The following is an 11,458-nucleotide window of genomic DNA, read 5'->3' as shown; positions in this document are numbered from 1 at the left end:
ACTGAGTTTCGAATGTAGTTCTTAACTGTTTTAAACGTAAACAGAATAATTTAATTTACCTATTAGGAAGGTTTATGCAATTGAGTTGTTAATTAAATAACCGTAAAAAGTCATTTGAAATAAAAGTAGAGTCTTCCCTTGCCTACAAAGCGTAATAAAATTCAACACATAAGCATTATCAAATTATTTGCTGTGGTTATAATACATGAACAATAAGCAAGTATTTAATGTACAAAACGAAATATCCAGTCAGAATTGAGATTGAATGTTTGGAGCCTATTCCATGCCTCGAGTCTGTGACTGTGAATATTTGAGAGATTAAAATTTTGGTATATTTTCAACTATGTTTATTTATATATATAAATCAAATAAATGATTATGAATTTTTATAAGAATAATGATCAGCAAACTAATATACTGCGTACTAGATAACGTAGGATATGTAAGGAAAGAAAATGACTTCAAAGGACTAGATCGGAAATACCGACAAACCAATTATATATTTAAAACATAATTGATCTTGTTGATACACTCACATCACTAAGAATGTATCTATAATTAATTTAAAAACAAACAATATGTATGTAATTTTTCTGATACGTTATAGATCACTTTAGTACAAGACATTTCCATAACAAAATAAACGAACCCCGATACCTCCCTATACAAACCTTTCAATCAAACTCATAAGCGGTATTCTTTATGGAATTATTCAGATGTAACTCCAGGTGATATGGAAATTCGGGAACTTTATACAGGTTTGTATGACTGAGACATGCAAATACAAACATTGTTTTATCTGTTTCCAAAATATAAGACTGCAAATATTGCATTCAAGTTTCGACTTCAAAATATAATATGTCATAGGATCCGTTTGATTGTTATATGAAGTCAATATCATTTCAATGAAGATAAAACGGTAGTTACTTTATACAAAAATTAAGAAATTGCTAATTATTGCAAATAACATTTGTAAATTAGCGGGGGATATATATTAAAGGCATTTGCAAACTGCTTCCGTCCAATTTGCAAAAAAACAATGGCAACAGTATTTGTTTTTGTTAGGTCTTATAGTCGACAATCTTGCTTGTTTGCAGGAAGATCTCAACGCAAGCCATTGAAATATATATTATGAATATCTAGAAACCATCACTACTATTAAATTATCAATTGATAAGAACACGTTTCATATACATCTTATGTTATGTCATGTTTGGTTGTCGTACATCTGGATATAATTCAAATTTAAGGAAAAATAGTCGGTACCCACGTTGCACATTTTGTAAACATTATAGGGTACATTGTTTAGTAAAGTATAAAAATAAAAAAAGGTTATTTCTAATAATTAAGAGTTTTAAATCTCATTTAAAACGCTTAGTTTACTAAACACAATTAATCAAAGCTGATACTCGTCATGTCATGTCTTTCTGTCGTCCATCTGGAGATTTTAATTTTAAGAAAACAATAGTCGGAATCAACGTTGCACATTTTGTTAACAATATAAGGTATAGTGGAATCATTGACTGACCGTTTTGTTTAAACATGTTTGTGGAACCAAATATAACTATCAAGCTTGTTTTGTTTTTTTAAACTTACGATTCAATATTCCATGTGCGCGTCTGTTTGCGCGTTTCTGGATTACATAAATGTACTGAGGATATGACCATTCGAACTGTATTTGCAAGGTCAGGAATTAAGTTCCATGTTCCATTATGTTTGACACTATCTTTTAAACGATTTGTTGTCCCTTAGTTGTATTTGTTTTTATCTTATGACATATGTTTACGGATTTTCTTTATAACAACGAGAAGTATACTTTAAGTCAATATTTGTTTGCCAATTAACTGCTTATCTCTAAAGTAATCACATATAAATCACGCCACATTATTAATATGATAATCTGTACAAACATAATCATAATTAAATGGTCGAAATAGACTCTTTTTTAAAGCAAGGGTATTTTCGAGGTATCTTTGCAAACATTTATACCTTCGTTGAATATGAACTCGACTTCTTAGAACTACATAGTAAATGTTTAACTTCAGCCAGAAAGAAATCTGTTGTTTAACATTTCCCCACTTTTGGTCAAAACTAGAACTGTGTAAGGCATTTCTATCGTTATTTCTTTATTCTCTTAATATTCGTGTGTGTTCTTTGTCAAATCCGCAAATTCATCCAATAGCACGAAATCGAGTATCACGTTTAATCGTTTTATGAACTGAACACAGTTTTAATGCACAAACGAAATGAAAAGCTGTATTTTATGAGGAAGGAGCAGATAAAAACAGTCCAAAGTGCGCTTAGGAAAACATATGTCCACGGATTTTCCATAGTTTACTTACCTAACCCTTTGATAAACAAGATACAATTAAAAAACGTTTCATTTCAGTTGAAGGAATATCAGTAAAACAATCAAATAAAACAAACACTATTTGCCGGCGACGCTACATCTTTTAACAATTGAAGTGAATTGTCATATTGTAACTAATATATTCAATCCAGGAGTATGGATTTCCATCAAATTTAAACATCATTTACAATATACTCGACAACATTAGTACTCCAAGAAGGCAGCTTAATTCGTCCTTTCCAACCAATAATATCAGACCTATAATACAGAAATAAAATAAAAATGTCCAAGACAGTGACAACACAGAAATCTACCCTTGCTTGACTCTGTAGTTATAACATTATCACTTCAAAAATAAGTTACTCATTGAATGTGTTACCAAATTTCCCTGGTAGAATGGATGAACATAATATAAATGACTTTTCTGTTCTTATAGTCTTGAAAAATACATAAACGAAATCAAATACAGGTTGATTTCAGAAATATTGTATCTCGAACACATACTTGACATCGTAGATAAGAAGTTCTACTCATTTGATAAATTAATTATTTGAAATATCAACAACTAACCCACAGAATACCACACTATACGAAAATCCAATTTTCAGTCTTCAAACATATCGATTACAGCTAAATCAATGCATGGAAAATAAATGTTTTAGACTATATTTAAATTTACACAATGCGACGCATTGCAACAATTGCAACCATTGAAACGTATACGAGCATTTTAGCTTACGTTAATCACCATAAGCATTGAATATTTACCCAAATTTAAAACATTCAATACTAATTTATGCGACATGTGTTCTAACAATGTAAAAAAATGTTGTCCACTAATTCTTTAATTACCATATACTGCATTACCTATAAAATAATATTAAAAAAACTCCAATCAAAAGGCATATCAATCGAGCTAAGCATAATTGGTGTTTAATTTATAAATGAGAGTAGTAAATATCGCAGTATTAGCTTCATAATATTACTCATGAAATATTTCATATGTTGTTCAAAATACCGACTGTTGATTTTACACTTTCTCCATTTGAAAAAATACTTGCACATGAGCATTCAAACTTAACGTGAAATAGCTATAATGAAGAACCAAAATGTCCATGTACAGAAATCGGTTTTTATATCACAAAGATATGTAAAAAAATACCATGTATTTTAAAACCATTTTTGTTCAATTTTTTCTGCATAACCACATTTTTTAGCAAAAAAGCGATAAAGGTTTATGCAAATAATTCTAAAACATCCACATGCGTAAATTCATTATAACCAATACCTTACTTATCCACTGACATGTGTAGCAACAAATTACAAATCTTGGAAACTAGATTATTTCCGAGCATCACATTCTTCCTTAGTTAATAGTGACTTCCTTATCAACCAATGACTTTCTTGGCAACCATTGCCTTCCTAAGCAACCAATTGAATCTTAGCAACAACCTTTATGCAAAGCAACCATTGCTTTTCTTAGGAACAAATGACTTCCTTAGGAACCAATGACTTTCACAGAAACCAATGATAATCCTAGAAACTATCTTCATCCATAGCAACCAATGAGTTCCTTAGCAAAAATTGACTTCCTTAGCCACTAATAAAATCATAGCAACCAATGATTCTCTAAGCAAACAAGGCTACTTTATTAGACAGATCATTTTTTAGCATCCACTAACCTAGATAGCAACCATTGCCTTCCTTAGCAACCACTGCCATCTTAGCGACTGTCTACATCCGTAAAAAGCAAATGACTTCCTTAGCAATCTATGACTTTCGTGGAAATGAATAAATACTTTATAAACCACTAACTTTCATAGCAACCGCTTACATTTAAGCAACTTCACACATCCAAAGCAGGAATTTTCAAAGCAAACCATGACTCACCTATCAGGTACCTCGATCCATACAAAAATACAACAATAAATTCCATAGGAACTAACGTCTTCCTTAACCAACAATCATTTTTTTTATCAACCAATGATTATCTTAGCAATTATAGTTACCTATAACTATCGTTTCAACCACTGACATCCTAGGTAACCATTGGCTACCTAAACAACCGATTAACTCTTTAGCATGTACTAAATACCATAGCCGCGTATGTCTTTTATAGCAACCAATGACTTCCTTAGCATCCAATGAATTCTTTAGCAAACCAATACCTTCTTAGCAACTACCTACATCCATTGCAACCATTTACCACCATAACAACAGTCGGGTTCCATTGCCATATTAAGGTAACAGCCATAGTTCATATGTTGTTCAAAATACCGACAAGTGAGTTCACACTTTCCTAGTTTTGAAAATACTTGCACATACGCATACAAATTGAACGATACATAGCTATCATGAACAACTAAGTAAATGTCCATATACAGAAGTGGGCTGTTATAATTATGATAAAAAATGAAATAAATGCAATTAAATGAAAATAAATTTTGAAAAAAATCTCTAAAACCGCATGGCCAATACCTTTGAAATTCGTTGTGAAGTCTTATGTAGTAATTATTCACCTAAATCGTTCAAGGTTGGTCCAAGCGTTTCTTTATACTTATATGTTAAAAGCGATATAAATCTTCCGGAACCGCCAGGCCAAGACTTTTGATAATTGGTATGTAGCCTCATGTGGCCGTTTAACAAGATTGTTTACATAATGTCTTTCGTGTACAATGTGGCCCCGCCCCGGGGGTCCCAAGTTATCTTTACTTTATTTATATAGCTAAATTCGGAAAATGGCATAACCAAGACCATTCAAACATGGTTTGTAGCCTCAAGTAATGACCTTTTGCTAAAATTGTTCAAATAATGGTCCTTGGATTAAAACTAGCCACTCTCTGGTTGAAAAATTATTTTATACTTTTATAGTAAAATCTTTCAAAATCTTCTCTAAAACCGCAAGGCAAAGACCCTTGCTATTTGGAATGTAGTATCATGTAGTGGACATTAACATCCTTCATCAATGGCATCCAGTGATTTGCTTAGCAGCAATTGACTTCCTAACAACCAATGACTTTCTTAGCAACCACTTTCTTAGCAACCTATGATTTCCTAACCAACAAAGACCTCCTTGTAAAACTTTGACTTACTTAGCGACACATTCTTTTTTGGCAACGTATGACTTTCTAAGTAGCAAAGGACTCCCTTGCATCCAATGAACTTCTAAGCTATGAATGACAACCAGTTATCAATAACTTCCTTAGCAACTACTGACCTTCATAGCAACTAGATAATTCCCGAGCATTTACATATGTTCTAAGTAACATATCCAGTTTAGTATCAAATGACTTGCGCAGAAACAAATGACTTTCTTCGCAATCAATTACTTCTTAGCCACTTCCTTCATCCAAATCAACCAACGACTTAAATAGGAACTAATGGCTTCTATGCAAACTATTATTAAGCAACCACCCCTGGCAACAAATGATTTCTTTTGACAACTGATGACTTTCTTAGTTACCTTTTCCTACCTCAGCAGCCTCTTACTCTACAAGCGACCCTTGATTTTCTTAGTTACTCATAACTGATCAACCAATGCCTTTCTAAAATACAAATGACAAACTTTGCAACTTCCTACATTTATTGAGGAAAATGATTTTCATAGCACTCAAGGGCTACTTAAGCGGCCCGATCATTCCCTACCATCCACTTACTTTCCTAGATACCACACTCATACCTACACTCATATAAACTAATGACTTCCTTAGCAACCGAGTACTTTCTAAGCAACTACTAACTTCTTAGCAACTACCTACATTATGAGCAAAAACATCCTTAGCAAATAAGGACCTTTATACCAACAACATTCATCCAAAGAATCGATTAAATATCTTAGAAACCACTTTTTCCAAACTAACAACCTACATCAATAGCAACCATTGACATTGACCTCCTTATCAACCATCGTTTTACTCGACAAACACTTACTGTCATAGCACGCAGCCTTAATTACCACTAACTTGTTGGTTATTTTAACCAGGTGAGCAATATAGGGCCATCTTTGCCCTTTTTTGAAGTAATACACTTGTCGTAGTACGTTTCTTATGTTAATAGTGCGTATACAGATTAACCGGTATTTTTGACTATAGTAAAACATTAAATAAAAACAATATCTAATAAATGAAAGTTTTGAATATTATTTAAAACGCTTAGCTTACTTAATACAGTTAATCAAAGCTACCACTCGTCACCGTTTATGCGTATTTACGATAGGCAGATTCATATAGATTACGTACGAGCTCCTTCCATACTATAAAGTAAAAAAAAAATTATTGCGTTTCCTTCTCAACAATGACAGTAAAAATCTATTAGAAATCACTGAAGTTGACCAACAGTCTAAATATGTATCAAATTATATTGTTTATATAGCAATACAAATGTGTATTAATTTATTATTTAGAATCCCTTAATTTACCAGATATAATATTGTTACATTGTAATAGCAGACTATGCAATCAAAGTTGATCCATCAATATAAAAATATATATTGTTTGGCTAATTAATTAAACTATTGGCAAATAAACACTTCGCAAGAGCTAAGATAATAAAATTAAAGTATTAATTAACGTACTTGTATTCGCCATGGGATATTGTATAACTTCGTACAGTTAAGCAGATCTTTGTGCTCAATGAGCTCGCCGAAAACGCGTTGGCTGATACACGCATAGTGAAACACATGCATTTAAAAGGAAAAAGGAAACAGCTAGGGTAGCAATAACAACGTAAAAAAATAATTTAATGCGGTATATTAAAGTGATATATCATTTTAAAGGTTACGTCATTACAAACTCAAATATGCACATTTTTTTAAAATCCATCAATTTTTGACAGAATTATTGCCCTTTTAATTTTACATTTTTATCAATTTTTCTGCCAAAATAGGTCAAATTCAAAACTTCGAAATTCAAATGAAATAAATAATGTCAAACAACACATTTTGTTTATTTTCTATAAATTTAATACACATTCCTAAATATCAAAACCAAAACAAAGTTTTAAGCAAATTATTTTACTTTAAAAAAAATGATGAAAAAACGTCCATTTTTAAGAAATTTTAAAATTGCTTTATATTTTGAAGAATGAGCTTGAAAAAGGTAAAAGACAAAGAACATTTACATTCTACCATTCACTGCTTGACTGTTGCATTTTTACAATTAATAGTATTATAAATAGGAAGATTAAAGGCAAACAAAAAAATAGTTGCCATGGTAACCATTCAATAAAAATACAAAAAATGGTTTAAACATCGCTTTTTGTTAAAAAGGAGAATTATGTACATCTTGCCATGATTTGCCTGACAGTTGTAATAAAGGTGAACTTCAACCCATCTAGCAATTATGAATATTTCAATATAAGTATGAGATTGTCAGCAATTTTCAAGGTTAAATTATAAATATAATTGTATACAAAGTATGACCAAATGATTAACAAATAACAGAAATATTTCATTGACTGAAGCGGACATGCTAAAAAGTATCACATTGAAAATACAAAGGTTTTTAGACAACAATTACAGTTTCTTAAGAAAACTAGACTCTATAGTTACCATGGCAACTGTTTAAAGTGACACTCTTATTCAGTATCAATGCATACATATGTATAACAAACCTATACTTTGACTGTTAACCCTTTAACAACTTACTTAATAATTCATTTTTGGAAAATATTAAGTATTGATAAAAATATTGTAACCGTGTATTTAAGCTGAAAAAGCAAAGATATTAAATGATTGGTGAATGCATAACGATTTACTGTGATCTACTATGATCTCAAATGGTAGAAATACTGTCTTTTATGCACATTTCCTTCAAGTAGAAGTAGGCATCCTTCATTAGAACCATTGTTTTCAACATTTATTCATCCTTTTTGGAATAATAAAACAAAAGTATTAATTGTGGTAAATCTTATGTGGGAGTAAGAGTGCATCTTTAAAAGAACCGACTTTTTTTTAAATTGAAATGGAAACTATAAACACGAATAATACCAGATAATGTTTAGAAACAAACATAAGGACAATATTTCTGTTTCAAACCAAATTTAAAATACTTTAATTATTGGAATCAAAATGTGCATAGATTTGGAATCATAATGTCCATGCATGTATTTGTAACCATTCATGACAAGTTTTACACATAAAAAGAAAACATTTTATATGGAAACATTTTCACTCTATAATCACTCAAAAAATGAAGGAACTGTTCATGCTGTACAGGGGTATTTGGAAGTGCAGATACTTCTTATTGCAAGAAAATTAATCCTCTTTGCACTACACTGTAATCTTGGATATTGCAGGAATTGAGAGAGAATCTGTGAGACACTTCATGGTATGACTGTTGCATGATAGAACCACTGTCAAATACTGAAAAATACTGTCAAATTACACCAAGCTGGTTTTTTTTCTCAGAAACCATCATGAGCCTGAAAATATAACAAAGGAATGTGTTGATTTCAATTAATACACATGTTCACAAAAGAAACTACATGCATTCAGTTTATATGGCAACATACATATACAGATGTATACATACAGTGTAAAAAGGTTTTATCACATTTAATTAAGAGAATACATTATATTACCAGATATTGTCTTAATATTGTCTTAATAAAGTTGACATACATACAGAGAGAAATAAGGATTTTCTAATTTAAAACTTCATACTGTTCAACATTTTTGTCCACTTTTTGTACATAACAAATTACCTTTTCTCTATAATAATTTATTTTTCCTTTCAAAATTATTCCTCAAAAAAGTCAACATTATATTTTTAATAGAGCAAATAAATACAATTTGACAAAAAAAGTACATACAATTAGGTTACTGAATCTGCATCAGTCAGGTGAGAGTGAAACTGAAAGTAAACAGAAACATAGATAATTATGTATTATTCATAGAGGGACAACTATGTATATATATATATATATATATATATATATATATATATATATATATATATATATATATATATATATATATATATATATATATATATGTAATGAGGTTTGATGTCTATACACAGTTTGGTATTTACCAGAATCAATTTAAGAATCAATTCAACTTTACAGCTCAAAAAAAATGTCAAAAGCATTTATTTTACAAATAATAAAACATGTCATCATACAAAATGTCAAAGTTTATAAAGAGTTCTCAATAACTTCAGGTATGATTTCAAAGAAAATTAAAAAAATGGCATGTTTATGAGATATTCTCTGGTAAATATGCATCATAGTTCTAAGTAACCTCAGTTCTGCAATCCTTCCCATCATTCTGACTGGCTGAATTTGAGTGGTATGAATGTATTCTATGGCTTTATTTCTCACTGAAAGGAAGAAAAGATTAAATAAAAAAGGGAAAAAAGACTAATTAATGACAAAACTGACCACCCATGAATTGGCAGACATACTAATGTGTAAAAATACTCAAAATATTTAGTCAAAAAGGAAGAACAGCCATTTATGGAATGTGAAGTTTAAAATAATTTCAAATGAATAATCAAAACATTGAGTTGAAAATTAATGACAGCAATTGAAATCCTATCATAACAGGAATTCCAATAAATCTGAAGACAAATAATGTTTGAAAAGTTGAATAATTTTTACAGAGAGTGATTTTATAATCCAAGTAACTATACAGAACATAAAAATGTTTCCTGAAATTTACACATTAAAACATTGATATGTTGAAATTTGAAACTTTCCAATTATTATTTAAGTATTAGTTACTTGGTGATAATGTATGATTTATAAACAATTAAAATTGGTAGACATCCAATTAACTATTTAGAAGATTAAAAAAATGCTTACTTTCTTAGTTTCAATTGTGAAATGCCTATATAAGCCAGCCTGCATTTTTCTAATTAACCAATAAAACACTAAATGGAAACTTGGCGTTGTAATTTGATTAATTGGGTTTTGGTTGTCGAGCTCTTTTAAGTTCATTCAAAAGAATTGGCAACCCCTTATAAATAGCATTCTAAATATAATAAAACATGGATATGCATAAACCTACCTCAATGTTTACTCAAAATAAATTACTATTTACAGAGGTTGGCATTTAAAAAGTAAACAAAAATTACTTCCTGGTTAATTCGGATACTCTCGGCTTTTAAGGTTGCATGCCTTATGGGTCATCAAATTGTTCTTGTTTTTGGCCACTCTCAGAAACGATATGTTTATAAATAGCCCTTGCGGAAAAATGCGACAGATTACTGAATCAAATGGATAGTATCACTGTGTAGATAAATGAATGAATTTTCAGAAATTCGATGATGCATTGTTGTTCTCTTTCGATTTGGACCTATAATTCAGCATGTTTTATCCCCTGTTTCAGTTTTTGTCAAAATAAAAGCAGAAAATATACATAATAATTCATTAAAGTTATACTCACCGATGCAGGAGACGTCAATGTATCCTTGTAAAGTCATTGACAATCAAAACAATTCTTAAAATATCCGAAATCGAAAGTATAAAATGACAGTCAAAACGTCCCAAGACCGGCAGAAAAACGACATATTACAAAAAATGCTTGTGAAACTTTTTGCTCGTTTTATTTTGTTTCACATAATTAGATAAAACCCGTACTACAGTTGATAGATAATTTATTCATGATTATTTTGGTACCATTTTCGGCAGTAAGTATAAATGTTTGCAGGAGTAATATCCATTGGAGTGAGGAGTGGTATTAGCATTGTGCAGAATAGGGAAGTGTAAAAAACGACGTTACGTTGTTATTGCTAGCTAGGGTATCTATGTACATTTTTCTACTTTTAAATACCAATCAATTACCAATAATAAGTGTTTTGCATTTCGAACAATTTTGTCAATATACATAGATATATGCGAACATAATATTTGAAACATAAATGCCATTAAAGTACCCGAAAGGTAGCCTACAACGACATAACTCAAAGCAGACGACAATTCGACTATTTTGAAACGGTAAACAAATCTAAACTTAACTTGATTGTATAACATTTATCTAACATGTCCTATTTAGGAATCACTCATGTTATGCATTGGGAACGATATTTAGTTCTAAACTGTATTACATTAAACGTAGATTAAAAAAACGACAACAATTCAGTAGTTTTTTGCAACAGAGTAGTTACA

The 11,458-nt window shown here is 30.5% G+C and overlaps 1 long non-coding RNA gene across 1 annotated transcript; it reads right to left on the bottom strand.

The window, feature by feature from the left end:
* Positions 1-7,275: 7,275 nt before the first annotated feature.
* Positions 7,276-11,073, bottom strand: LOC128224264 (uncharacterized). Its single transcript, XR_008259460.1, has 4 exons — positions 10,737-11,073; positions 9,591-9,669; positions 9,161-9,201; positions 7,276-8,770 (listed from the first exon to the last, which is right to left on the bottom strand). It is a non-coding gene; the product is annotated as an uncharacterized LOC128224264 (long non-coding RNA).
* Positions 11,074-11,458: the final 385 nt, after the last annotated feature.

The sequence above is a fragment of the Mya arenaria genome, chromosome 17, assembly GCF_026914265.1.
Source record: "Mya arenaria isolate MELC-2E11 chromosome 17, ASM2691426v1".
NCBI lineage: Eukaryota > Metazoa > Mollusca > Bivalvia > Myida > Myidae > Mya > Mya arenaria.
The sequence above is the reverse complement of the archived record's forward strand: the minus strand, read 5'-3'. Positions and strand labels throughout refer to the sequence as shown.